This window comes from Armigeres subalbatus, chromosome 3, assembly GCF_024139115.2.
Source record: "Armigeres subalbatus isolate Guangzhou_Male chromosome 3, GZ_Asu_2, whole genome shotgun sequence".
Classification (NCBI taxonomy): Eukaryota; Metazoa; Arthropoda; class Insecta; order Diptera; family Culicidae; genus Armigeres; species Armigeres subalbatus.
The window spans coordinates 281,528,003-281,541,759 of NC_085141.1; the positions used below are offsets into that span (position 1 = coordinate 281,528,003).

The following is a 13,757-nucleotide window of genomic DNA, read 5'->3' on the forward strand; positions in this document are numbered from 1 at the left end:
TATCTTGAAACACCTTCGGGACCCATCACGGCCCGCAAGGGGAATCCTTCTGATTCCCTTTCCTACAGTGTTGAACTTAATTTTAAGATTAAATACGAGAAAGGCAAAAACACTCTAATGAAGATTTAAAAAAAAATCTTGAAACACGAAACAAGAAGTCTGTCTTGCGCACGAGCTAATGGAGGTGTCTCCTTGAGAACTAAAGGCGCGGAAAACATAATTTGACAAACTTGTGCGGAATTACGGGCGCGGCTCTCAGCTCTTCCCTCCATCCCCGGGTTTTATACCCGACATTCGAAACTGGTACACCGCGCGTAAACCTTCGGCACCGTGCCACTACATACCGCGAGTACGCAGGATGTGACCCAAAAGTTGGTGATGGGCATTCTTGCATGATACCGTTGCAACAGGTGACGAGGGTCTACCCCTTGTCCGCGTAGAAGATATCTGTGTGCTTAGTTGCCAAGATTTGGTAAGCAGAACTGGTGCTGGAGCTGGATGTCTAAAGTGGATAAGAGTTTCGTGTCAACAGCAATTGAACACAAGTTAACCAATCCTAAACTTGATACTCAACCTGATATATAGGTATTAGGCATTTGACCAAATATAAAACAAATATTGTTGTGGATGCAACCTACCGTGATATATATTGAACGAGCGAAAGGGAATTCGGTTACAATTCCGGAGCCTTTTTGGTATACCTACGTTTGCATTGGCGTCTCATACCGGCAACGGAAGGGCCTTCGTTATCAGGGCAACATGAATCCTTTTCTTCGAGAAGCCAACAAGAGACATCGGAAAAGTTCTGTTTTCTGTTTACTGTCACATTAGCCATGGAAGTCTTTTATCGAGAGAGATGTGGTTTGATAGGCTAGTAAAATCTGGCATGAAAATCGAAGACTAGGACGCGCAATTCCAAAAAGCTTGTACCGAATCCGCAACAGGTATCCACAGGTATGAAGTATGGCTCTGAAGCCTGGGTTAGCTTGTGGCTATACCCTCGCCCATGTGTGCTCGCGCCCGTCCACTGTCGTCTGGTTCCCGCCAGACCAGCGGGTATACCCGGACGTTCCTAAATGTGCTGGGCGGGTTTGCCTTAAAGTGCGTATGGCAAAACAGGCGCAGCTGAGGGAACCCAAACAATCTAATTAAAACAAAGCCTCAACAAGGTGTTGACAAAATTTGATTTCTGCCCAGTCCTCTGAATGTCAATGTAGGTAAACTCTCTTAAGGTAGGCAAATGCCTCGTCATCTAATTAACGACACGCATGAATTGATGAACGAGATTCCCTCTGTCCCTAACTACTACAGGTATACCTCGATTATATGGACTTTTTCGATGCAAAAAAGTCCATATAATCGAATTTTCCATATAATCGAAGCAAATATTTTTTTCTCGAAATTTGTGTTACACGATGAAATAAGTCTTAAAAGTTGAAAGAAAATATCCATATATTGCCTTACAGTCTAATCCGCATGTTTGGGCTCATTTTATGATAACTCAGTAGATTATGATTTTCTATAAGAACGTAAGCTTTTTTCCAGCCGCTAAGATTACGTTAGTAATGAAGACTTCACCCAGCTCAATGTGAGCGCACTAATATACTTTTTCACGAATTCTAACTACAGTGCCTTCATGTTTCAGCAACAAAGCAAACACTGAGTGGTCGAGAAAGGTATATGTTAGATTCAAAAACTGGCTTTATATAGAAGGACTGACACTTGTCCTCTTTTGATTTGATCGCAGCAAATTGAAACCGATGGAAAATTTGTGCTATTGTCACCTATTGAAAATTGGCCGGATTGGACTATGGGCTCAGAAGATATGGTCAAAATGCATTTGTTAATGCAAAAATCGCGTAGAAACAGTCTCACTTTTCTGACACTTATCTTTAAAAGATCTCCTTGCAACAAGTTGCGTTTGATTGATATTCTTAAAAAGAATTTAAATCAATGTAAATAAGGGGCCCCATCCACGTATCAGTGTCATTTTTACAAGAACCAATTGACATTATCCGCCAAAAAATGTATCTCGTTTTATTGTCTCAGTCAATTATTTGACTTATTTAAGTTCTACTTTTTCACAGAATTCATATTTAAGAATAAAAAAAAAATCGGAAAAGTGCCGCACGTTTGAAGAATTGGAATTGGCCTTATTTTAATTCAAAATCGGGCGAATGTTAGGCCAAGCTTGGAAACCAGCACTATTCGTCAAAATGTATGGCGTCAAAAAGTATGGGTTCTTTGGGAAAGTTGTCCTCAAAAAATTGAAGAATCGATTGAGCGGATAAAAATTGTTGACGGGAAAGGTCAATTGCACAGTGCACCTACACCTGCTAAGTGGAATATTAAAGGATAAATTTAAATTGTTATGGCTATTCTGGACTATGTTCGTATATTAAAGCAGGGCTGTATTTTGCAACGGATTTTAAAATTCAAAACGACGCACAGTAGCGGGCCCTCATAAAAATCCCGGACAAAACTTGTGATTTCATTCAAAATTTCACCACCGCACGCTGTTGTATTTTGTACAACACTAACGAAAAACACATCGCTCACATTACACAGCATGAACGAGTTTGCATGAGCGTTTCAAGATCACGCTTTGCTGAACGGTTTAGCAGCAATTGATTTAAGAACTGCTAACAAGAACATTCTAAAGATATTCAATTTCTTTTCCTACTGTTGAGCGTCAGTATAATCCTTAAGCCTTGTGCTGAACAAATGTGAATATCAGGATATTCGACAACATTTATTTAATTTATTAAATAATAAATAAGTTCGTCCGGAAGAAATAATGCCAGGTTTGAAAACCATTTGGAACTTTATGTATCACATATTGTTATCACATATTGTATTGTTATAAACTCTTCCAGTTTCGTGAATATACCGAAAAAATCAGTCCCAGTGGGTCCGATTTGCTGGATGTTGATGCATCATCCGTCCTTCTATACTTAATTCCATGCACCAAAAGCAGAAAAAGGTTGGAAGCAAAGATCTAACAGCTAAATATGACAATCTCATCTTATCACTTGCTCCGCATACTGTCAGTCTGACAATTCACTTCACGTTTTCGTATGGCAGAGATCACCAAAAATACGCATTATTTATCACCACTTTTTGTAAGGACGTGGCCGTGGCTGTTGCAGATTAAAGAATTGTATATTTATCATTATATACAATGAAATTTCCCAACGCGAAAATGGTAAATCAATCAAGTCAATCGAACATATGACTCAGAGTGCATCTCCATATATAACATCATAACATGCCTTACGGGCCTTTATTTGCCCCAATGTACCATAATAAATATAGAATCAATGTAAAATATGGCTTACAATATTCAACATCTTTTTAAAACCCCAAAACACAAAAAAAAAATTGAGCGAAAAAAAATGTCCATATAATCGAGGTAAAAAGTCCATATAATCGAAGTCCATATAATCGAGGGTCCATATAATCGAGGGTCCATATAATCGAGGTAAACTGTATCTAGCGAAAACACAGCCAAGCGGGACCGTTTGAAAGCACTAGCGGAGAAAGAAGACCCTGTTGAGCTTGACTCTAGCCCGGCATTGTAAAGGCGATATAAAAGATGCAGAATAAGTGTGGGGCCCTCCTTAGCCGTGCGTTAAGACGCGCGGCTACAAAGCAATACGATGCTGAGGGTGGCTGGGTTCGATTCCCGGTGCCGGCCTAGGCAATTTTCGGATTGGAAACTGCCTCGACTTTCCTGGGCATAAAAGTATAATCGTGTTAGCCTCATGATATACGAATGCAAAAATGATAACTTGGCTTAGAAGCCTCGTACCTAGTTAATAACCGTATAAGTGCTTAATGAACACTAAGCTACGAGGCGGCTCTGTCCCAGTGCAGGGATGTAATGCCAATAAGAAGAAGAAGAAGTATTCGTGTGAGCCAGGGTAACACATTACCTCCACGTGCACCAATGTGATACCACCAGCACGACCCCTACTCTGCCGTAATCTGGAAAGGTGACGTAACAGGCATTTTACAACATGCATGTTTTCCATTTTTCTGTTAAAGAGCTCGATGAGTAGTACTCGTTAACACAATTTTTGGAAAATGGCGTATACGTCACTTTTTCAGATTACGACAGTACTATTGCCTTACATGTCAGGGACCCTCCTTAGCCGTGCGGTAAGATGCGCGGCTACAAAGCAAGACCATGCTGAGGGTGGCTGGGTTCGATTCCTGGTGCCAGTCTAGGCAATTTTCGGCTTGGAAATTGTCTCGACTTCCCTGGGCATAAAAGTATGATCGTGCTAGCCTCATGATATACGAATGCAGAAATGGTAACTTGGCTTAGAAACCTCGCGGTTAATAACTGTGGAAGTGCTTAATGAACACTAAGCTGCGAGGCGGCAATGTCCCAGTGGAAGATGTAATGCTAACGAAGAAGAAGATTGCCTTACATACCTGACGAGGTGGAACAAGCTGCAAGTATATTGCAACCTGCTGACATAAGGTTTCTTGTTCGGCTTTCAGTTTTGTCGTCATTCCTGGCCGTAGTGAAGAAGAACAAGCCTGCGGTCATCGTGTCTGAACCGAGGTTTGGCAGGCGTTGTTGCACTAGTAGGGTCCCGGCTCCAGCCCCGTCCATGCCACGCCGGGCTACGACCACTGCCCTGCTCAAAGTTCATAAAAAAACTCCGACGGCAGTAGGACATCTGGATACTCCAAGTCATGAACAGTGCCAGGTGCGAAGTTTGACAATAACGGAGCTGTCCAAAGGTCAGCTCAGTGTGGACAGAACCAACCCACGCGCATAAGGACAAAAGCTAGCTTGATATCGATGTTCAGTACCTATTTAGGGCAACTAAAGCTAGAGCTCACGATCCTTTTGATTTAAAGAGTTTATAACAAGAAGTGTCAAAAAAGTTATCACAGAGATAACTTGCTTGTACCCGACAAGTATTCATAGCGACGTGTTTTTTGATCCTTCGATGTCGGCAATTTCTCTCATTGTGAAGCAAAATTCACAAAGCGCCGTGAGACAGGTTAGTTTTACCCTACTGTGTTGGAATGGAAAATACGTTGAACGCTTAACGGAAATGCTGTGCAGTACGAGAGGAACTACAACTTAGAACCAATGGCTCAAGACTAGTTCGACCAGACTTTGGTATAGCGGTACGTTCGTTGGATTATGCCTGAACGCATAACCAAACCGTGCTGAAAGTGCGCAGGTCAAACGTATCGCGAAAATAAATACCGTGTTTATATAAAAATCCGCGTACGAAACAACTTCAACGGAAATCGGTTTTATGCAGTTTTCATGCACTCTGTGTGCTTTAGGGGGGGAATGGCGTTAGAATTCAATTTCAAAACTACATTACGCTTTCAGGGACACAATACTCCAAAAGAAATAGGCAACGGTGAAACTCAGTTTTTAACTTTGCACAATCGCAGCATGCATAAAGCAATGTGTTTCAGGTGCGCTAATCACCTGTAAATTGGTATTTTTGTCATCAAAAACACGACTTGAGGACTGGTACGGCCATTGTGACAGCAATTTTGGGACTCAGTCGTAATTGTCCTTTAAAAGCCGCGCAAAATATTTCTAAAAGGCGACTCCGTATCCTTGCTAAAAAGCGCGTTTTTTCTGATTTCCAAAACATACTTTGAAAAAACCTCTTCCACGAAGAATAAAAAGAAAAACATTCCTATTTTATTTTCAAATATTAAATATATCAAAAACAGAGACTTTTGGGAAAGATCCGTAAAGTACTTCAGGCAAAAAATTAACATTTTCAACGCCCCTTCTTTGTTACACTTTTGATATGAACACTCTATTTTGTGGATTGATCGTCACGCAACTCGGACCCCTGCCCCTTCCTATAAAAGCATGACGTATTTTACGATCGCCCCTTGATGGAAAAATTGGGACTTACATCGTTAAATGCGAGACGAGACCCATATAGTTTATTTATGTGAAACAAAAATAGTTCTCGTGAAACAAAAGTAAAAGCGAGACGAGAAAATAGAGAAGAGTAAATTGAGAAATGAAAAACGGTAAGAAGTGAGAAGTGAAAAATAAGAATTAGGAAATAAGAATTGAGCCATTAAGAGTGCAAAATGAGCGAAAACGAGCGAAAACACTGACAAAAATCCAATCATATTCATTATGTGTGACACACATAAATTTTGACTATAACATTTCCCACATAACGGCTATGCGAATTCGCTTAGCATATATGTGGAAACACACATAACCGTTATTAACTAATAATCTTTATGTGGATTCGTCTATAGCTGGTGGTTATTAACGCACACATAAAGTTTATTTACAAATTTCTTTAGATTTTTGCCAATAAAAATGTGTGGATTTTTATTAGTGTATATAAGTGCTGAGGAGCACAAATGTCCTACACAGTTGGCAAAAATTCTGCTCATTTATTTTTTACAATTTTTAACAATCAAATAAAATTCATTCAGTCAGTGGAACTAATACCTAGATGGATACTTGGATTTTCTAAATGTCGATCTGTCAAAATAATACACGCCCGCGTGTATTTGACGTTCACCATTTTGTAAGATTGAAGTGACATTTCGAAAACTCAAATATCGAATATTGAATGCGCTGACTGGATGAATTTTATTTGAATGTTAAAAATTGTAAAAAAAATAAATCAGCAAATTTTTTGCCAACTGTGTAGGACATCTCTGCTGAGAAGTAAGAAGTGAGAAGTAAGTAGTGGAAAAAAAGAATTGAAAAGTGAGAAGTGCTAAGTGAGCTTTCTTATCCTTATTCATTCTACTTTCTTTCCTTCTCCTTTTCCTTTACCATTTCCATTATTTCTTCTACTTTCTTCCCTCTTCCTTCTACTTACATACGCTTTCTTATTTCTTTCCTCATTAGAAAGAAGTGAGAAGTGAAAAGTAAGAAGTGAGAAGTGGGAATTGATAATTGGTCTTCACCGTCAAACCTTTTAATTCGCTCAATCAATTCTTTGGCTTATTTAAGGTCAACTTTCCCAAAGAACCCATATTTCTTACGCCTCCAAGTATTTTCGAAATTTAAAACAAAAAATCGAAAAAAAGCTGTTTTATAAGATTGACCGAACATTCGCCCGATTTTGAACAAACATCGGGTGATTTTTTCAGACTTTTTCGGTTTTTGTTTTAGATTTTTTAAATAGTCAGAGGCTTCAAAAATATGGGTTCTTTGGGGAAGTTGACCTTGAATAAGCCAAAGAATCGACTGAGACACTAAAACGAGATACATTTTTTGACGGGAATGAGAACGGAGAATTGAGAAGTGAGTAGTGAGAAAAGAGAAGTGAAAAGTGAGAAATGAAAAATTTTAAGCTTGGAGAAAGTAAAAGTGAAAAGTGAGAAGAAGGAAATGAAAAGTGAGAAGTGAAAAGTAAGAAGGGAGAGTGAGATTTCAAAAAACTAAGTGAGAAGTAAGAAGTGAAAAGTAAAATATTGTGAAATTAATCCTAATTATTTCTAATATCCTTCATTCCTCAGGGTGGCCACTTATTTTCCATTTTCGAAATCCCGGTTTTCTCGGTTCATATTTTGAAACTGTTCCGGCAGAAATGTATCGAAAAAAGAAATAATCGAGAAATGGAATTTTGTATTCATTCGACAAATCAATCAGTAGAACAAACATGCTTGTTGTAACAAACATGCTTGTTGTACGCGACACTTTTTCAGTCGTATTTCTGGTCATGTGACTTGATTTAAGGCCGTTTTCATCATTCTAGCAGTAACTGTTAGATGTTATTACAAATAGTGGCTGGTGTGACTTGATTTAAGACCGTTTTCATCGTTCTAGCAGTAACTGTTAGATGTTATCACAAATAGTGGCTGGTGTCAGCATATGCTCAAACAGCAGCAAGAAGTTAACCGTAAGAAATTTGTAAGGCAAAAGACATCTATAGCGGGTTTTCTAAAAAAAGTGAATCAACTTTTCACGAAAAAGTATGTGGTACCCGTACCAGTTATGTAGGAAGGTGTTCGCTACTATGCACGGGTAAAAAGATGTTCCCTAAAATGAGAACATAGCACATGTATGACTTCGTATGACCAACTTCGTGATTTCATGAATTTAGTTCATGATTTCATATATTATTAGAATATTAGAAATAACATGCTTTTCAAACTTGAGATAGGATAGAATATTTTTTTAATTTTAATCAGTTTTAAAAGGCCAATATTGAAAATCTTTTAGTCAGATTTATTGGAGAACTTCGAAGAGGGTTTTAAGATGTTTGGTGTTTCTAGTAAAGGAATTCTCAAGAATTGGAGTACCGTCGTGCGGGGCTTCTTTTGATAAATCAGGGGCTACTTTGGACATTTTAAAACAAGAATTATAACGAAAATTAATATTAAATTGTCATTATCACCAATCGGGTATCTTGTTGATAGTTGGATGGTAACTTTCTATTTCAAATTTGGTATTTTTTCCGTTTATTTTTTTCAAAAAATCAAAAATTCAAAGTAGCCCTCGGAATCAAAAGAAGCCCCGCACGACGGTATTGTCAATGTTTTCATAAAATATCATGTTTATTAAATATTATATTTTTAAATTGTAATTATGGATTTCCAGAAATTTCCAGAAAAACATGCTTTGGAAGACATTGATAAATTTCTGTAAACATAATTATCAAATTAAGACTTGTCTCCTAAGACCTTGATTAGGGGGTCCCGTAGCGTAGTTGGCTACACGTTCGCCTTTCAAGCGAATGGTCATGGGTTCGATTCCCAGCCCCTCCACCAAAACCCTCGTCAGTCGCCGGATGCGCAGCCTATGCGGTGACGTATTGGGGTGTGCACGCTTCACCGTCACGGCTGCCTGATGACGACTGACAACTTGTTCTTCTCGGAGGCATTCCTCCAACGTTACCCGGATAAATGGCAACCGGACAATGCAACGATCATTGGATACACGACATGGACAAAACGAACACAATGGACTCACGACGAGATGGACCAGCAACGACAACAACAATGAATAATGGAAAAATCTAAAAATAGATTCTGTGTGGATTCTGGCTGCAGAATACCACAGTAGATCTCGGCACAGTAGCGGTTAAGTAACACAGAGTGCCTATCAAATAAATAAAAGGAATAAAAAAAAAAATAAGACCTTGATGTAACCTAAAATTCCTTATAACAATATACATCCTAAAAAAAATCGAATAACAATGTTATATTGTGCGTTTACTTGCTAGGTGGACACGGTCGGTTAGAGTAGCCAAGTGTTTGCCTGATCTTGAGATATGAAAATGTTCAATATTTGCCAGAAAAAAAGCAGCACAAAAATATCTAAATAATTTCATAAAGCTCCGCGACTGATTTGAGTTGATTTCATTCAACTAAATATTTGTAATCATTAAAATTTAGTTTTATACAATTACCGTCGTGCGGGGCTTCTTTTGACTCTGGGGGCTACTTTGGATTTTTGATTTTCTAAAAAAACTAAACGAAAAAAATACCAGATTTGAAACAGAAAGTTGCCATCCAACTTTCAACAAGACACCCGAATGGTGATAATGACAATTTGATAGTAGTTTACGTTATAGTTCTTGTTTCAAAATGTCCAAAGTAGCCCCCGATTTTTCAAAAGAAGCCCGCACGACGGTACATTGGCGTCCCCTTGATTTTTTGCGCTTCCTCTGAGTAGCCGTAAAAGTAATCGAGAAATCTTGATATCGAAAAAATCCACAATAAGAAAACTTATTCAAACGGTATTTCATGAATCCTAGAATTTAAATAAATTGCAAATAATTAGCAGAAAGATTTACAAACATAGACAAGCAGTTAGTTTGCTTTTTATTTAATTTGTCGAAACAAAACAGCAATTCTGTTCAGCGTTAATTCCCGGTTCTCCCGGTTCAGTGGCCACCCTGATTCCTCTTTTTGCTCCCTTTTTTTCCCTTCGTTTATCTATCACGGTGTCTTTGTCCGAAGAGGTTTATTTTCAAAAAATCAGTATCTCTAAAACACCCACTACACGAAAGCATAGGTTTTCCTCTTTCACGTAGGTGCATTTTTTAAAATGATCTATCGGGAGTCATTTTTCCATACATTTTTGGAGGGGTTAAATCAGCTATCATTTGAGATTTCTATGGATTTTGCACCAAAAGTAGTGAAAAAAATTAATTGTTGTAGATCCCTCCTTAGAACATTTTAGTCTACCCACCATATGCAAGAGGAGAGCTTATACTTTCACGTGGTGGGTATTTCAGAAATACTGATTTTGGAGAACTAATATTTCCCCATAGAGACACCGTGCTATTTCACTTTCTTCTATCTATCTTTTTCCTTTCCCTTAATTCTTCTTCTTTATTTTCTCTTATTTCTACTTTCTCACGTTTTGATCCTCCTTATTTCTTCTTACTTCTTCCTTCATCTCTTTTTCTTCTTCCTTCTTACTTTTTCTTTTTTATTTATTTCTCAATTCTCCTTCCTTCTTCTTTCTGTCTTATATCTCACCACTCACTTCTCATTTCTCAGCATCTCGCTTCTCACATCCCAATTATCATTCCTCACCTCTTGCTTTTGTTTTCCTCACTACTCACTTCCTACTTATCACTTCGCAACTATCGCATCTTACTGCTCACCACTCATTTCTCACCTCGCACTACTCTTTTCGCATTTTCTACTGCACACATGTCACTGCTAAGTCCTCACTTTTATTTCTCACTCACTTCTCACTACCCTGTACTCTGTTAGAACCGTAATTTTCAACCGACTGGACAAACTCTAGTTGATCACTATTAAGTCTGATTACAATCGGTCATTGCATTCGAAATTAATGAAAAAATGGTGTTTCGAACCAGAGTAAATGCCCAATAGTGGACCCCCTATTAGCGGAATTTTCCTGCCATAAGGAGTGGAAATTTTCAACATATTAATTTCACGTGTCGTCGAATAACAAATACACGACGTTATTGGTGAAAATAAACATTTCAAAGTTTGACTGAATTCGCCCTATAACAGACTCCCGGGGGATCCAGAATCCAGTTTACCGCGAGCGGTAATGACCGCCAGCTTGCCAGTGGGCAAGTCTCTGATTAGACTTTTGTGGAGGGCAGCTGCACCCACCGATTCGACCATTTGGATCAATATAGTAAATAAGACGGTATGAATCCACGTCATCAGCACCTTTTTATTCACCATATTGGTCAAGAAGGCTAGAAACAGTGGGTGCAGTTGACCTCCAAAAACGTCAAATCAGATACTAACCCACAGGCAATTATCGTTTGCGGAAAACTGGATAAGAAATTTTAGTCGAGACTTCATTTGGTTCTCATGTTCCGTTCCTGGATGTTATTTTGTCGTAGAATTACGTCTTTATGTAAGACCGGGGGTTATTACAAAGTTTCGAATTCGGGATTGTCACGGAAGGAGGTCAGGAAGTAAGAGCCAATAACTCAGCCGTTTTTCAACGGATTCTGGAGATTTTGGTATGAATCGTTCAGCTAACTCTCAAAGATTTCATACAACTGTTGTAAACAATTGATGCAATGCATTTAACTATGGAAAATCCAATTTCGAGAGGCAGTGTTCAAATTTAACTTTTATAGTAAATTGCCTACATTTCGGCTATATCCATTCGCAATGAACATGCACTAAATAATTGAATTTCGTATCCACTATTGAACTATACGAAATTCTACATCAAACTTGCGATCGTGTCTACATATACCGTTGAGCTGAATCATTATCAGACGATAATGATTGCAATTATCATGTGAAAACTTTTCACCTGAGAACAGTAGGCGAGTTGTCGCCGGCGACAACTTCTCAAATTTTGCAATCAAACGATAATAAACACAGAATTTTCATTCCAATATGAATCCTCACTAATATCAGCTAATTATCAACAGTCCTGGGGCCCTCCTTAGCCGTGCGGTAAGACGCGCGGCTACAAAGCAAGACCATGCTGAGGGTGACTGGGTTCGATTCCCAGTGCCGGTCTAGGCAATTTTCGGATTGGAAATTGTCTCGACTTCCCTGGGCATAAAAGTATCATCGTGCTAGCCTCATGATATACGAATGCAAAAAATAGTAACCTGGCTTTAGAAACCTCGCAGTTAATAACTGTGGAAGTGCTTAATGAACACTAAGCTACGAGGCGGCTCTGTCCCAGTGTGGGGATGTAATACCAATAAGAAGAAGAAGATCAACAGTCCCGTAATATCTTCTATTTGGCGTTATTGTTCCATGATAGTAAAGGAAACAAAGTTCAAAATGTAACGGTACACGCTTGACATCAAGATACGATTTTCAAACGACGTAACGGCGATGATGCCTTTCTCGTGCATCAGAAAATTTATTTAAAAAACCATTAGAAAGGTCAAAAAGCACTTTAGGGGAATAGATCGCAGGTTTTCTATCATTTTGCATGTTTTTGCATTAATTCATATGCATTGCCACCATTATTAATTTTTGCCTTTCTCGTATACTAAGTATACGGAAAGGCTATAGAACTGCTCCAAAACCGAACTTTTATAGAAGGCTCGGAGACCCATAGTGTTATATACCAATCGACTCAGCTCGACGAATTGAGGTGATGTCTGTATGTGTATGTATGTGTGTGTGTGTGTGTGTGTATGTACAAAAATGTGAGACACGTTTTTGGGCATTTAGCATCATCTGATTTGCTCGCAACAAGTTGCACTCGACGCGAAATACAGTCCCATTGGTTCCTATTTAAAATTAGATCGATCGAACTTTGCGTTTCGGAGTTATGGCCAAAAAACTGTTTTAACGTGCAAAAAAAAAGCAAAACGTTCTACTCTGGATTCGAACTCGTGACCTCTGAAACGGGAAGCGGTTATTACACCACTGTACCATCGATACACATAAGATGTGAGAAGATACGTACAAATATAAATCATCGAATTGGGTATATATTCATTGCCTCTATAAGCAACAGAATTCATCCTGCTAGGGTATCGTTTTCTATACTGGAAGTATTAATGGATTGAGAAAAGAATATATTAATTTTTCTCGTTGGTTATTAAAATATACAGTTTCAATACATTAACTTAGAACAAGATGCCGTGGTGAGTATAAGCCGTTTGGCAGCGCAGTATCATTACTTGACACTTTACCGGTCGCTACTAAACGCGTTGCTAAAACAGTAGCGCAGCTGACAGGTGATCAAATTTGGTAGCGCGATAAACAGCTCTGCTATTTGATGAACTATTAAACGTCACCGGTACGGAATGCAGCCACCAAAATGATAACCGAAAATAGCGACCGGTGCGAAAAGAGTGACTAAACTAAAATGACAGAGCAGCGAGGGTGATCAAAACACTCGCACCTAGTAATGATGCTCTAATATATAAACTATTAAAACCGCTTGGATACGCTGTTCATTTATTGGAGATAAAAGTAGATTCACTATGATGCGAGGAAATCAATGCAAAACTTTTAGGATAGGATATCCGATCATTAATTAAAAATCATCTTCTCTGCTAAACGTTAGACATAACTTTTCTCATGCCTTTTTGCTATCAAGCGCTAAGAAAAGCACAAATACCCTATGTAACAGCCTGTAAATAATCCTCATGTAGCAATTTCAAAAAGCATCGTGCTTTGTTCAACACGTTCAACGCTCTCCCGTATACGAATGCGCCTTAAAGAAGGAATGGCAATGTGCCGTCGCGCAGTGGTGGTCCCCCATACAAATGCTCGACTAAACCTACGATTGCGCTTAAAATTTAGCAACAGTAATCTTGTAACGCTGAATTCATTTTGAAATATAAATAGTT

The 13,757-nt window shown here is 38.6% G+C and overlaps 1 protein-coding gene across 1 annotated transcript in view; it reads right to left on the reverse strand.

The window, feature by feature from the left end:
• The window catches only part of LOC134224634 (FK506-binding protein 5-like), a 42,279-nt gene that overhangs the window by 5,261 nt on the left and 23,261 nt on the right, over positions 1 to 13,757 (reverse strand). The gene's annotated exons all lie outside the window — the stretch shown is intronic.